The sequence below is a fragment of the Aquarana catesbeiana genome, linkage group LG11, assembly GCF_042186555.1.
Source record: "Aquarana catesbeiana isolate 2022-GZ linkage group LG11, ASM4218655v1, whole genome shotgun sequence".
NCBI lineage: Eukaryota > Metazoa > Chordata > Amphibia > Anura > Ranidae > Aquarana > Aquarana catesbeiana.
Window position 1 is genome coordinate 30,382,354 of NC_133334.1, and position 14,066 is coordinate 30,396,419.

The 14,066-nt window shown below is 48.1% G+C and overlaps 1 protein-coding gene across 3 annotated transcripts in view; it reads right to left on the reverse strand.

The window, feature by feature from the left end:
• The window catches only part of OSBPL5 (oxysterol binding protein like 5), a 209,883-nt gene that overhangs the window by 179,236 nt on the left and 16,581 nt on the right, over positions 1–14,066 (reverse strand). The window contains exon 1 of one of the 3 annotated variants that reach the window (XM_073604156.1): positions 1,759–2,145. The exons of the other annotated variants lie outside the window; for them this stretch is intronic. The gene's annotated coding sequence lies outside the window, so the exon portion shown is untranslated. Of the gene's footprint in view, positions 1–1,758; positions 2,146–14,066 lie in introns of those variants that run through there. 3 annotated transcript variants of the gene reach the window in all.

Genomic DNA, 14,066 nt, shown 5'->3' on the forward strand with positions numbered 1-14,066 from the left:
TCGCTTTTTTACTTCTTTTATTCTCTACTTCTCTCTCTCCTTCTCTCATTCCTTCGCTCTCACTTTTTTATTCTCTCTCATTTTCTCTGTCTCTTTTATTTTCTTTCTTTTTTTTTATTTGTCTCCTTATCTCTATCTCTCTTATTCTCTCTCTCCATCTATCTCTCTATCAATCTCATCCTCTCTCTTTTTAATTCCCTATCTCTCTATCTACCTCATTCTCTCTCTTTCCCTATCTTTTATTCTTTCTCTTTTTATTCTATCTTTCTCTCCTTTTCTGTTTCTCTCTTTTTCTTCTTTTTCTTCTCTCCTTTTTCCTTTTACTTAAATTAGTGCATTTTTTAAACTTGCAAACACATGCATAATATGTCTTGTATTGCATTCTCTCTTTTTTTTATTTTCTCTGTCTCTCTCTCTCTCTCTCTCTCTCTCATTCTCTCTCTTTTTAACCCCTCTTTATTTCTTTCTCTCTTTACTGTCTTTTTTCCCCCTTTTTGTTATTCGCTCTCTCCTTCTGTCTCTATCTATCTATCTATCTATCTATCTATCTATCTATCTATCTATCTATCTATCTATCTATCTATCTATCTATCTATCTTTCTATCTCATTCTCTCTTTTTAATTCTCTCTTCATCTATTTCATGCTCTCTCTTTCGCTCTCTTTTTTTATTTTATCTTTCTCTCCTTCTTTCTCTCGCTCTCTCTTTCTTCTTTATTTTCTCTTTCTCTCCTTTCTCCTTCTGCTTTTAGTTATTGCATTTTTAACTTGCAAAGATATAATATAATATAATATAATATAATATAATATAATATGCCTTGCATTGCGTTATATTCACTCTCTCTCTCTTTTCATTTTCTCCTTCTTACTCTCTCTTTTTTTACTTTCTCTTTCTCTCTCTCTTTTTTTCATTCCTTCTTTCTCTCTCCATCTCTCTCTATTCAATTCCCTCTTTCTCTCTCTCCCTCTCTCTCTATTTAATTCCCTCTTTCTCTCTCCTTTCCATTTTTTTCATTCTTCCTATGTCTAATCATGTCCTCCTCTCTCTCTAATTCTCTCTTTTTTTATCCCCCCCCCCCTCTTTTATTCTATCGTCTTCTCCTTTCTTTTTTATTCTCTCTTTCTCTCTCTTTTTTCATTATTTCTCTCTCTCTCTCTCTCTCTCTCTCTCTCTCTCCCTTGTCCCTCACTATTTAATTCTCTCTTTCTCTCCCCTTTCCCTTTTGTTAATTCTCCCTATCTCTATCCATCTCCTTCTCTCTCTCCTCTCTCTCTCCCCTTCTCTCTTTTTTTATTCTCCCTCTCTCTCTCTCTCTTTTATTCTATTGTTCTTTACTTCTTTATCCCTTTTATTCTTTTTTACTCCCTCTCTCTCTCTCTCTCTCTCTCTCTCTCTCTCTCTCTCTCTCTCTCTCTTTCCTTTCTCCCTCTCTTTTCTTTCTCCCTCTCTATTTAATTCTCTCTTTCTTTCTCCTTTCCAATTTTGTATTCTCCCTATCTCTATCCATCTCCATCTCTCTCTTTTCTATTCTCCCTCTCTCGCCCTCTCTCCTGTACCATCTCTCTCTCTCTCTCTCTCTCTATCTCTATATATGTATAGGTATATATATATATCTCAGCTCCATCCTCACAGTTCTATAGTCTCTGCCTTGAAATCCTGAACATCCTCAGCACTGATGATGCGTGAGCGCCCAGGAATGCCGTATACGATCGTTGTCAGGCTGACACGGAATAAACCCAGAAGAACAATGCCCGCTTACCGTCTCAGCTGAGGACAGGGTACGGTGACATGTAGGGACGATGGGGCTCTGCCCTAAAGATGCCCTGTCTGCTGCTGCTGCGTCCCCAGCACTGAAACTTCATGGCAAAAGCATCGATCGCTCTGCTGCCAAATCCAGTGTAGCAGGTGTGTTCTCCCAGAGGATTGCAGACGGAGGAGGCTGGCAGCTCTCAGTCCCTGTGTCCCTGTGTCCCTGTGTCCCTGTGCTCTGCCTGTGTCCTCAGGAACAGAGGATGCTGCAGGCTGTGAGGACTGAGCAGCACACAGACTGCAGGGAGAGGCAGCAGTTAATGAGGAGAGAGAGAAGACGGCGGCCGAGGCTCTGCTGTGATGTAAGCAGAGGAGGAGAGGATGCTATTCACTTTCACTGCGCTGCTTCTCACTGCCCCCTCCAGGTTCAATCCAAGGCCCCGATCACATCGAACGTTCTATGTGCGCTACAATGCAGGATCAGAGCGCGCTAACAGCGCAGGATTACTAGTCACCATTATAATCTATGAAGCTCTTCGCCTCATTGGGGTGGATTTATTAAAGGCAAATAGGGGCTGATTTACTAAAGGCAAATAGACTGTGCACTCTGCAAGTTGCAGTTGCTCCAGAGATTAGTAAATGAGGTAAAGCTTCACCTTGCAAAGAGTAACCAATTACATGCAAGGAGAAAAATATATATAATTTTTGCTTGCACGTGATTGGATGACGGAAGTCAGCAGAGCTTCTCCTCATTTACTAAGCTCTGGAGCAACTGCACTTTTGCGGAGTTCACCATCTATTTGCCTTTAGTAAATCAACCCCATAGACTGTGCACTTTGCAAGTGCAGTTGCCACCGAGCTCAGCAAGGGCTCTTCGACACTGGTGCACTTTAAAATATCGCATTTTTAAAGCATTTTCAATGTGTTTTTTGGTGCGTTTTCTGAATTCTTGTCTCCCAGCATGCACCTGTGAAACTTGGACATATGACTCAAAAAAGGCACCACGGGTGCCTTTTTTTATGCGTTTTCTTTACGTTTCTGGTGCGTTTCCTATAGAAATCAATGGGAGGGGCGTTTTTGGTGTGCTTTTGAAGATGCAGCATGCAGGACTTTTCAAAACACAAACAGTTACATAGGATTTAAAGAGGAAATCATTTTCATGCACTTTTTTTTTGTTCACGCTGGAAAGGTATATTTTAGCGCAGCAAAAGCGCATCAGTGTGAAAGGGGCCTAAGAGCTAGATTACACTACATGCGTTCCAGTGCTTTTTTTTTTCCTGCATCCAAAATGCATAGAAAGTAGGTTCCATGGATGGCATAGTTCACACCAGGGGCGGACACACTGCAGTTCCAGTGTGTTCCGGTTCCAGAAAAAAAAAAAGTAGAACGTGCTGCATTTTTTCTGCACAGAACTGACTGGAACGCGGTAAAACACAAAAATGCACAGGAATGCATCAGAAAGCATCAAAACGCATGGGGTACAGTAAAAAAAAAAAACAGGAAGAAGAAGAAAAAAAGAAGGAAAAGAAGTATCTGGAACGCATCAAAAACGCAGAAATGCATCCGGAATAGATCTGGAGGACATTTGTATGGTGTGAAGTAGCCCCTAAATGAGGTGAATGCTACTGACTTCCATTGTCCAATCATGTGCAAGCAAAAAAGCTGTTTTTTCTATATATAATTTTCCTTGCACGTGATTGGTCATTCTTTGCAAAGTGCAGCTTCACCTCATTTATTAACCTCTTCCTGCCCGCCGGCCGTCAAATGCGGGTCTCGTTCTGGGTGGACGTCATATGACGGCCCTCCAGAGCGACCGCTCTCTCGCGCCCGTGGGGGGGGGGGGGGGGGGCGCATTGGTGGTGTGGTTTGTCAGTCTGACACACCGCTACACCAGTCTCGGTAAAGAGCCTCTAACGAAGGCTCTTTACCACGTGATCAGCCTTGTCCAATCACGGCTGATCACGATGTAAACAGGAAGTGCCGTTGATTGGCTTTTCCTCACTCGCGTCTGACAGGTGCTAGTAGATCAGCTGCTCTACTGACAGAGGGGGTCTATGCTGATTGTTTATCAGCGCATGCCCCCCTTGGATGCCCACCCAGGACTTCCAGGATGCCGCCAAGACCACCAGGGATTGCCACCACACTGGACCACCAGGTATGCCACCATAGACCACCCGGGAAAAGTCAATCAATGCCCAGGCAGCTGCCAATGAGTGCCCATCCCCAATGCCTGCCAGTGCCATCAGTGATGCCTATCAATGCCATTTATCAGTGTTGCATATCAGCGTCCATCAGTGCCACGTATCAGTGCCCAGCAGTGCCGCCTATCAGTGCCACCCATAAGTACCCATCAGTGCAGCCTCTCAGTGCCCATCAGTGTTGCCTATCAGTGCCCATCAGTGCCCACCAGTGCCATCCATGAGTGCCCATCAGTGCCGCCCATCAATGGCCATGAGTGTTGCATATCAGTGCCACCCATAAGTACCCATCAGTGCAGCCTCTCAGTGCCCATCAGTGTTGCCTATCAGTGCCCATCAGTGCCCACCAGTGCCATCCATGAGTGCCCATCAGTGCCGCCTATCAATGGCCATGAGTGTTGCATATCAGTGCCACCCATAAGTACCCATCAGTGCAGCCTCTCAGTGCCCATCAGTGTTGCCTATCAGTGCCCATCAGTGCCCACCAGTGCCACCCATGAGTGCCCATCAGTGCCGCCCATCAATGGCCATGGGTGTTGCATATCAGTGCCACCTATCACTGCCCATCGTCAGTGCCCATGAGTGCCACCTCATTGGTGCCGCCTTATCAGTGCCCATCAGTGAAGGAGAAAACCTACTTATTTAAAAATTTTTGTAACAGAAACAAAAGAAAAACTTTTTTTTTTCAAAATTTTAGGTCTTTTTTTATGTTTAGCAAAAAACTAAAAACCCCAGAGGTGATCAAATACCACCAAAAGAAAGCTCTATTTGTGGGAACAAAATGATAAAAATTCTGTTTGGGTACAGTGAAGGATGACCGCGCAATTGTCATTTAAACAGCGACAGCGCTGAAAGCTGAAAATTGGCCTGGGCAGGAAAGGGGTGTTAGTGGCCGGTATTGAGGTGGTTAATCTCTGGAGCAACTTGCAAAGGTCAAAGTATATTCGCCTTTAGTAAATCCACCCCAATGAGTTGCATTAGGCTAGACTTATGCCCTGTGCACAGGATAGGATTTTCCGATCGAAAACGCGTGAAAGGACCTTGTTTTTGGAAATTCCGACCGTGTGTGAGCTCCATCGGACAGATTCCATCGGAATTTCCGTTGCGCAAAATTTGAGATCTGGTTCTCAAATTTTCCAACTACAAAATCCGTTCGCGCAAATTCCGATCGTGTGTATACGATTCCAACGCACAAAGTGCCACGCATGCTTAGAATCAAGCAGAAGAGCAGCACTGGCTATTGAACTTCATTTTTCTTGGCTCGTCGTACATGTTGTTACGTCACCGCGCTCTTGACGTTCGGAAATTTTGACCAACTTTGTGTGACCGGTGTGTATACGAGACAAGTTTGGGCCAACATCCGAAGGAAAAAAAACATGGATTTTGTGGTCGGAATGTCCGATCGTGTGCACGGGGCATAACACTTTGGTGGGAATTGATCAAAACTGATGCAGACAGAGCCTGGAGCGGATGAGCGCGGCAGCCAATCAGCTTCTATCTTCGGCTGGTTCAGTGATACCGTGAAATGAAAGCTGATTGGCACATCTGCTCCAGAGTCTCTTTGCACCAGTTTTGATAAATCCCCCCCCCCTCCCTCTTGGCTCCGGTCACACTGTACAGGTGCGTTTTGGCATTTGGAGTGCGCACCGGTTTCTACGCTGCCTGCGAAGGGCAGCCCATTCATTTAAAGTATTATCTGAAGCTTTTTTTTTTTAATCACGCCACAGCGGACTGCAAGCAGAAATGCATGTGGGGGGTGCCATTAAAAATGACTGGCACCTCCATGCGTCTGCTAAGGGGGGGGGGAGGTTATATTTCTGTGCGTGTAGAGAAAGTGCGCAATTTTGTACACGTTCCCGGTGTGAACATAGACTAAGTGCACATCAGGAACTTATAGAAACATGTTTTGCAAACATGCGGCAGTGGCAATAGTTCTCAATGGCATCCCCCACGCATCTGTTGAGCGCACAAAAAAAAAAAACGCATGTTGCCACAGCGCAATGCGATTCGGTGCAGTGCGATTATGGAAAAGGGGTCGGGGACTTCTTTTGCACATTTCTTGCATAGAGGGCAGCCCGGTGAAGCACGCTACAAATACAACATGCGTTGTGCATTTCTTAATTGCAGGTCCAAAACGCCCAAAAAAACTCCTGGAAAAAAAAAAATGCGCAAAATGCATCAATTGTGGCTTTATACACATCGCATTCAAAATGTTCTTAAAGAGGAGCTGCTCACATAATTTGTAATAAAAACATCTTTGCCATTCTGAAGCTTCCCTCCAACCACTTTGCATATTATTTTATATATACTGCGATTCTGTACTTGCCAAATACTCAGGTAGGCCGTGGTGTATAAATGATGCTCAATTAGTACTAAGGGGCCCAAAGTGTGCCAAGAAAATATCCCCCCCACACCATTACACCCCCACCACCAGCCTGAACCGGTGATACAAGGCAGGATGGATCCATGCTTTCATGTTTACACCAAATTCTGACCGACCATCTGAATGTCGGAGCTGAAATCCAGACTCATCAGACCAGGCAACGTTTTTCCAATCTTCTATTGTCCAATTTTGGTGATTCTGTGCCAATTGTAGCCTCAGTTTCCTGTTCTTAGCTGACAGGAGTGGCACCCGGTGTGGTCTTCTGCTGCTGTAGCCCATCTGCTTCAAGGTTGTGTTGTGCATTCATAGATGGTATTCTGCATACCTTGGGTGTAACGAGTGGTTATTTGAGTTACTGTTGCCTTTCTATCATCTGGAACCAGTCTGCCCATTCTCCTCTGACATCAACAAGGCATTTTCCTCCATACAACTGCCGCTCACTGGATATTTTCTCTTTTTCGGACCATTCTCTGTAAACCCCGAGAGATGGTTGTGTGTGAAAACCCCAGTAGATCAGCCGTTTTTGAAATCCTCAGACCAGCCCGTCTGGCACCAACAACCAGGCCACGTTTAAAGTCACTTAAATCCCCTTTCTTCCCCATTCTTATAATCAGTTTGAACTTCAGCAAGTCGTCTTCACCACATCTAGATGCCTAAATGCATTGGGTTGCTGCCATGTGATTGGCTGATTAGCAATTTGTGATACCAAGCAACTGACCAGGCGTACCTAATAAAGTGGCCGGTGAGTGTATATTGTAACTTTGTAGCAAGTCGCAAGGTGAGAGGCTGCAGCAGGGGCTGATCTGTGTTTGACGCGTTCACAAAGCCAGAAACTGCACAGACACCAGGATTTACAGGACTGTGTCATCTCTGAGCCGGCATCTCAGTCCAGGGTGTAGATTGTGACCCTGCATGATGCCTGAACAAAGATGGGTCTGTCCTTGTGGAGAGAAAAGCTAATTAATGTATTGTTGGAGGAGTAATGTGATCTCTGGGAGAGGTAATAAATATCTGCATTAAATATGAAAAGATACACTTATCAGCCAGAATATTATGACCACTGACCAGAAAAGTGAATAACATTGATAATCTTGTGACCACTGGTGTCCCGTCCATTAGAACCGACCCCCCTAATCCATGCGCCCGCCCCCCAATCTCCATGCAGGGCGTCAAACGCATGGATTTCAATGTTTTTTTTTTCTTTTAAGCACATGATTAGAGCCTGAGGCTCTAATTGGCTTAAAAAAGGATGGAGCACTGCGCACCAAGCCCACCCACTTGTGTGACAATAGTGAATTAATATTCGCTATTGTCTTCCTGCTTCTCCTCCCGCAGGAGGCGCAGGGGGAGGCCACCAAGGAGGAAACGCAGGGGGAGGCCACCAAGGAGGAAACGCAGGGGGAGGCCACAGAGGATGAGACGTGGGGGGAGGCCTCTGAGGAGGAGACGCAGGGGGGAGCCGCAAAGGAGGAGACGCAGGGGGAGGCCACAGAGGAGAAGACGCAGGGGGAAGCCACCAAGGAGGAGACGCAGGGAGAAGCCGCTAAGGAGGGGACGCAGGGAGAAGCCGCTAAGGAGGAGACGCAGGGGGAAGCCGCCGAGGAGAGGCAGGGGGAAGCCGCATTGAAGGAGACGCAGGGGGAAGCCACAGAGGAGGAGACGCAGGGGGGAGCCGCTGAGGAGGAGACACAGGGGGAGGTCGCCACGGAGGAGACGCAGGGGGAAGCCGCAGAGGAGGAGATGCAGGGGGAAGCCGCAGAGGAGGAGACGCAGGGGGAAGCCGCTGAGGAGGAGACACAGGGGGAGGTCGCCACGGAGGAGACGCAGGGGTAAGCCTCAGAGGAGGAGACGCAGGGGGAAGCCGCAGAGGAGGAGACGCAGGGGGAAGCCGCGGAGGAGGAGACGCAGGGGGAAGCCGTTGAGGAGTAGACGCAGGGGGAAGCCACTGAGGAGGGGACACAGGGGGAGGCCGCCAAGGAGGAGACACAGGGGGAGCCACAAAGGAGGAGACACAGGGGGAGGCCACCGAGGAGGAGACGCAGGGGAAGCCACAAAGGAGGAGACATAGGGGGAGGCAGCAGAGGAGAAGATGCAGGGGGAAGCCACCGAGGAGGAGACGCAGGGGGAGCCACAAAGGAGGAGACACAGGGGGAGGCCACCGAGGAGGAGACGCAGGGGAAGCCACAAAGGAGGAGACACAGGGGGAGGCAGCAGAGGAGAAGATGCAGGGGGAAGCCACCGAGGAGGAGACGCAGGGGGAAGCCGCTGAGGAGGGGACGCAGTGGGAAGCTGCCAAGAGGAGACGCACGGCGAGGCCGCCAAGGAGGAGATGTAGGGGGAAGCCGCCGAGGAGGAGACACAGGGGGAAGCTGCTAAGAGGAGACGCAGGGGAAGCCGCTGAGGAGGAGACACAGGGGGGAAGCTGCCGAGAGGAGACGCAGAGGGAAGCCGCCAAGGAGGATACGCAGGGGGAAGCCACCAAGGAGGAGGCGCAGGGGGAAGCCGCATTGGAGGAGACACAGGGGAAGGCCACAGAGGAGAAGACGCAGGGGGAAGCCGCTGAGGAGGGGACACAGGGGGAGGCTGCCAAGGAGGAGCCGCCAAAGCTGCCCGCAACCTGAATAGGGGAAATGCAGGGCTGGTGGACCGAGTGATGGGGGGTTTGACCGACTGGGGGCAGAAGAAAAAAAAACGGAGCACCAGATGCCGCTGCTTGTGACACTTGCACCTGGAAGTGGGTGGGATATATTTGGCAGCAAGTTAGGCCCCTAAAAAGTTGGTACTTACCTTGTGTCGCCAAAAAGCATCATGAGAAGTACCAGTGCCCAAAAGCTGATCCGAAGAAGCCAGCGTGTGATAATTCTTACCGGCAACAATGCACAACTGATACATCAGTTCTGGGTGGAGTCACCCTTTAAGCATGTCCACCTGTCCTGTGATGGGCCTCATTCTTCTCGGCGCCCAATACCAGGAGGACACACAGATCCTCCGCTGCCATATCGTTGTGAATATGTAAGACGCAGCAAAGATTTCATCAGTGAGTGTAATAATTCACATGTAATCTCAAATTTCCACCGCTCTCCTCTCCCCGCCCCCCCCCCCCCCCCCCCAATTCCCCGGGGAACGCATTAAACAAAACAACGACTGCGAGCGAGGAAAATAGACCGGAGAAAACAAACCTCGCAACTCCATAGACGCATCAAAACAAGGGAGGCGATCCCGGGGGGGATGGAGGGAGAAGACTTTCACGGAATGTTTCCAGATTTTAGCGGCATTCCGTAACCTGCGCCGGAACAAAGGATTTGATTGGTCGCTTTCCCCTTCTGGCTCTGGGTGTCATAAACGGCGCTCATTGTGGGAGTAGATACTGGAGATCTGCGTTGTACAGATCGATTTTCCACCAATACTTCATGCTGTATTTATGGTGCATTCAGATCAAAGCAAAGGGGTTGATTTACTAAAGAAGAGCAATTCCTCCAGAGCTTAGTAAATGAGCAGAAGCTCTGCTGATTTTCATCATCCAATCACGTGCAAGCAAAAATGCTGTTTTTGCTTGTGTCTTTTTTTTTTTCTTTCCTTTCTCCTATAGATGTATTATTGTTATACTGGATTTTGAACTTGTTTTTATTCATATTCCCGGTTCAATGTGTATGATGTTTTTTTTCTTTGTTGTGATTTGTGTTGTTTGTTTGTTAAGAAAATTAATAAAAAAAGATTTATAAAAAAAATAAATAAATAAAAATGCATTTTTTTTAAATTTTCCTTGCACGTGATTGGGTATTCTTTGTAAAGTCAAGCCTTAAGCCCTGTACACACGTTTAGAAAATCGTATGAAAAATACTGCTTTCGATCGTACGATAATCGGATCGTTAGTACAGAGCTTTCGAGAGCCGATCGTGACAGTTCATCCGATATTATTCTATCGGACATACACGATCATTTTTTTCGGATGATGCCGGATCGTGCGATTTTCGTTTAATCAGTACAGCTATCGTTTGAAAATGCAATACAACACGTGACATCACTTGTGAATTTTTATTCTGTCATACGGGAATTTTCGTGACTTTAGTAAACTCATCAGATTTGATCTGAGATTAGCATGCAAAAAAAAAAAAAAACGACAATCCTTTGTCCGATAATCTCATCGTGTGTACTGGGAATTACTTCATTTACTAAGCTCTGGAGCAACTGCACTTGCAAAGTACACAGTCTACTGGCCTTTAGTAAATCCACCCCACAGTACAAATCCACCGCGGGGGGCAGATTCTCTCTAAAACGCGGGTCTCCAAACTTCACAGTATGAAGGTCACATTGTATATTTTATAAATGAAGAAAAAATTTAATTAATAATTACGTTTTACTTGGAGGTTTTGGTAACCAGCGTGATATGATTCAGAGCAACAGAAATGTGTTTTTAGTAGAACAAATCAAAGACAGTCCAAAGAAAATTGAGCCCATCAGAGTCCCCCCTCCGCCCCCCTTACTTTAGAGATCCAATCACAGTCCCCCCTTACGCCCAGTGACGCACCTTCCATGTGTGTAATGTGTGTGAAACTACCATAGTCGCAAAAGTCACGCTTGCAAACGGGCCCTTGGTTTGCCACTATGGGGGGCCCCAGGCCCCCCCCCCCCGGCCCTTGCATTTACTTTCAAATTTATCTAACCAGCAGAATGCCAAATTCTCCTTTACACCAGAGTCCACAGCATTTTCCTTTATATCACGGTCCACAGGGCTCCCCTTTACATTTGAGTCTGCAGAGTTCCCCTTTACATGAGGGTCCACAGAGTTCCCCTTTACATTTGAGTCTGCAGAGTTCCCCTTTACATCAGGGTCCACAGAGTTCCCCTTTACATTTGAGTCTGCAGAGTTCCCCTTTACATTTGAGTCTGCAGAGTTCCCCTTTACAGCAGGGTCCGCAGAGTTCCCCTTTACATTTGGGTCTGCAGAGTTCCCCTTTACATCATGGTCCGCAGCATTTCCCTTTATATCACGGTCCACAGGGCTCCCCTTTACATTTGAGTCTGCAGAGTTCCCCTTTACAGCAGGGTCCGCAGAGTTCCCCTTTACATTTGAGTCTGCAGAGTTCCCCTTTACAGCAGGGTCTGCAGAGTTCCCCTTTACATCAGGGTCTACAGCATTTCCCTTTAGATCACGGTCCACAGGGTTCCCCTTTACATTTGGGTTTGCAGAGTTCCCCTTTACAGCAGGGTCCGCAGAGTTCCCCTTTACATTTGAGTCTGCAGAGTTCCCCTTTACATCAGGGTCTGCAGAGTTCCCCTTTACATTTGAGTCTGCAGAGTTCCCCTTTAAATCAGGGTCTACAGCATTTCCCTTTATATCACGGTCCACAGGGTTCCCCATTACATTTGGGTCTGCAGAGTTCCCCTTTACATCAGGGTCTGCAGCATTTCCCTTTATATCACGGTCCACAGGGTTCCCCTTCACATTTGGGTTTGCAGAGTTCCCCTTTACATCAGGGTCCGCAGAGTTCCCCTTTACATCAAAGTACCCACTGTAAAGGGCAATCCTGCAGGCTCTGATCTACTGTAAAGAGGAGCTCTGATGTAAAGGGGGCTCTGGGAACACTGGAGAGCTCTGATGGGAAGGGGAAACTCTGTAAAGGGCCTTGGGATCAGTGGGAAGGGCCCCGAGCTCAGGTCAGGGGGGCCCATCATGGTTCCCTTGCACCGGGGCCCTGAAGGTTCTAGCTACGCATCTGACACGGGCCCTGAGGGGGGTAGGGCCCACTGTGCTCTAACACACATTGCACACATGGAGGACCTGCTGCCATCCCACCTGTGCTCCAAAATGCCCCCCTTCCGCTCTTACAGTATGAGCTCTCCCCGCAGCACTGATCCCCTGTGGCTCCCCTGCAGCTTCCGGCTTCTCCTCCTCTCTCCTCCTGCCAGCTTTGAGTACTGCAGGGGTGGCACAGGGGAGTTTAACTCTAAAAACAGACCCTCCCCTCCCTGTGGTGTGACCCACCCTGTACCGCTTCCCCCCACTCACTGATCCCTCGCAGCCCCCTCCCAGTGCAGCACTGCTGGGCGGCTTCCCCTCCCCCCTCTCAAGCTGGCAGGTGGCAGCAGCTGCTGCTGGGGCAGGAGATTGGTGCAGTGTTCAGGATGGAGAGGGGGGAGGGGGGGCTGGTAAACATGTCATGCTTGACAGCCCCTTCCTGAATGACCACAGTGAGTGATCGGTACCAATTGCTCCTGTGTGCAATCATGGCTGAAGCATAGTAAACTGTGTCTATGCTTTAGCTTGTGAATGAATAGAAAGACTCTGTAGAGAGACTTCTATTCATTCATCTGCAGTGCAGCTGAGTCTGGAGGGAAGAGGAATAAGGACTCTATGTCCTCAGTCCCTTTCTCTGTCTCAAAAAAGGGGTCTCACGGGGCATGCTACAGAGTACGCACCTGCAAGGTTGTGTTTACCTGCATGGGGATGGACAGGTGTTCTGAACATCCCATGCAGGCAGTCCCATAGATGTCAGTTAGGAAGCAATGTCTGCACAAACACAGCCGCTACTTTCTGTTTGAGGGCTGTGCATCCGCACCCCTACTGATTGGGAGTAGCAACTGTGTCCATACAGCCATCGATGAATAGGACTGCCTACACAGGGGGGCACCTAACACCTGTACATCCCCCATGCGTGTACACACAGCCCTCACATGGGCATACACTTTAGTACGCTCCATGTGAACGCGGCCTTACTAGGAGTCTTGTAAGGTACGTTATGTTTATATCTGCTAATAATGGATTTATTGTATTTGTAGTGATAACAGAGATTTAATAAACTATTGCGGGGCGCTAAAAAATCAACTATTGAGGGGATCATAGTGGGGATCAGTCTGTCGTCCAGTACAATCCCCCTATGTCAGTCTGAATGAGGGAACAAACTGACCTGGGGGGGGGGGGATTATACTGGAGGACAGGCTGACCTGGATTATATTTGGGTACTGGAGGACAGATTGACCTGGAGGAGGTTTTACTGGGGTACTGGAGGTTAGACTGACCTGGGGGAGAATGTACTGGGGGACATATTGACCTGGGGAGAAAGGATTATACTGGGGATCAGACTAACCTGGAAGGGATTATACTGGGGGACAGAATAACCTTTGGAGAGGGGGAAGGATTATACTGGGAGACAGAATAACCTAAGGGGGGATTGTAAAGGGGGCAGACTGACCTGGGGAAAATTATACCGGGGGGACAAATTGACCCGGGGAGGAAGGATTATACCAGGAAACAAAGGAGGGGATTATACTATTGTGGGGATCCTGCTGGGGGTCGGTCTGTCATCCTGTACAATCCCCCTATGTCAGTCTGAATGACCTGGGGGCAGTTGTACTGGGGGACAAACCAACCTGGGGGGGTTATACTGGAGGGCAGACTGACCTGGGGGGGGTTATACTTGGGGACAAATTGACCTGAGGGGGAAGGATTATACTGGGGGACAGATTGTACTTTGGAAGGGGGGTATACTGGTGGACAGCCTGACCTGGGGGGGATTATACTGGGGACAGATTGTACTTTGGAGGGGGGGGAGTATACTGGTCTGACCTGGGGGGGGGGGGGGAGGATTATACTGATGAACAGAATAATCTAGGGGGGATTGTAAAGGGGACACACTGACCTGGGGAGGAAGGATTGTACTGGGGGACAGACTGACCTTGTTTTATTTAAACCCCACCCCTTAAGCCCCTCCCACTGTCAACGTCAGAGTCCTCCCT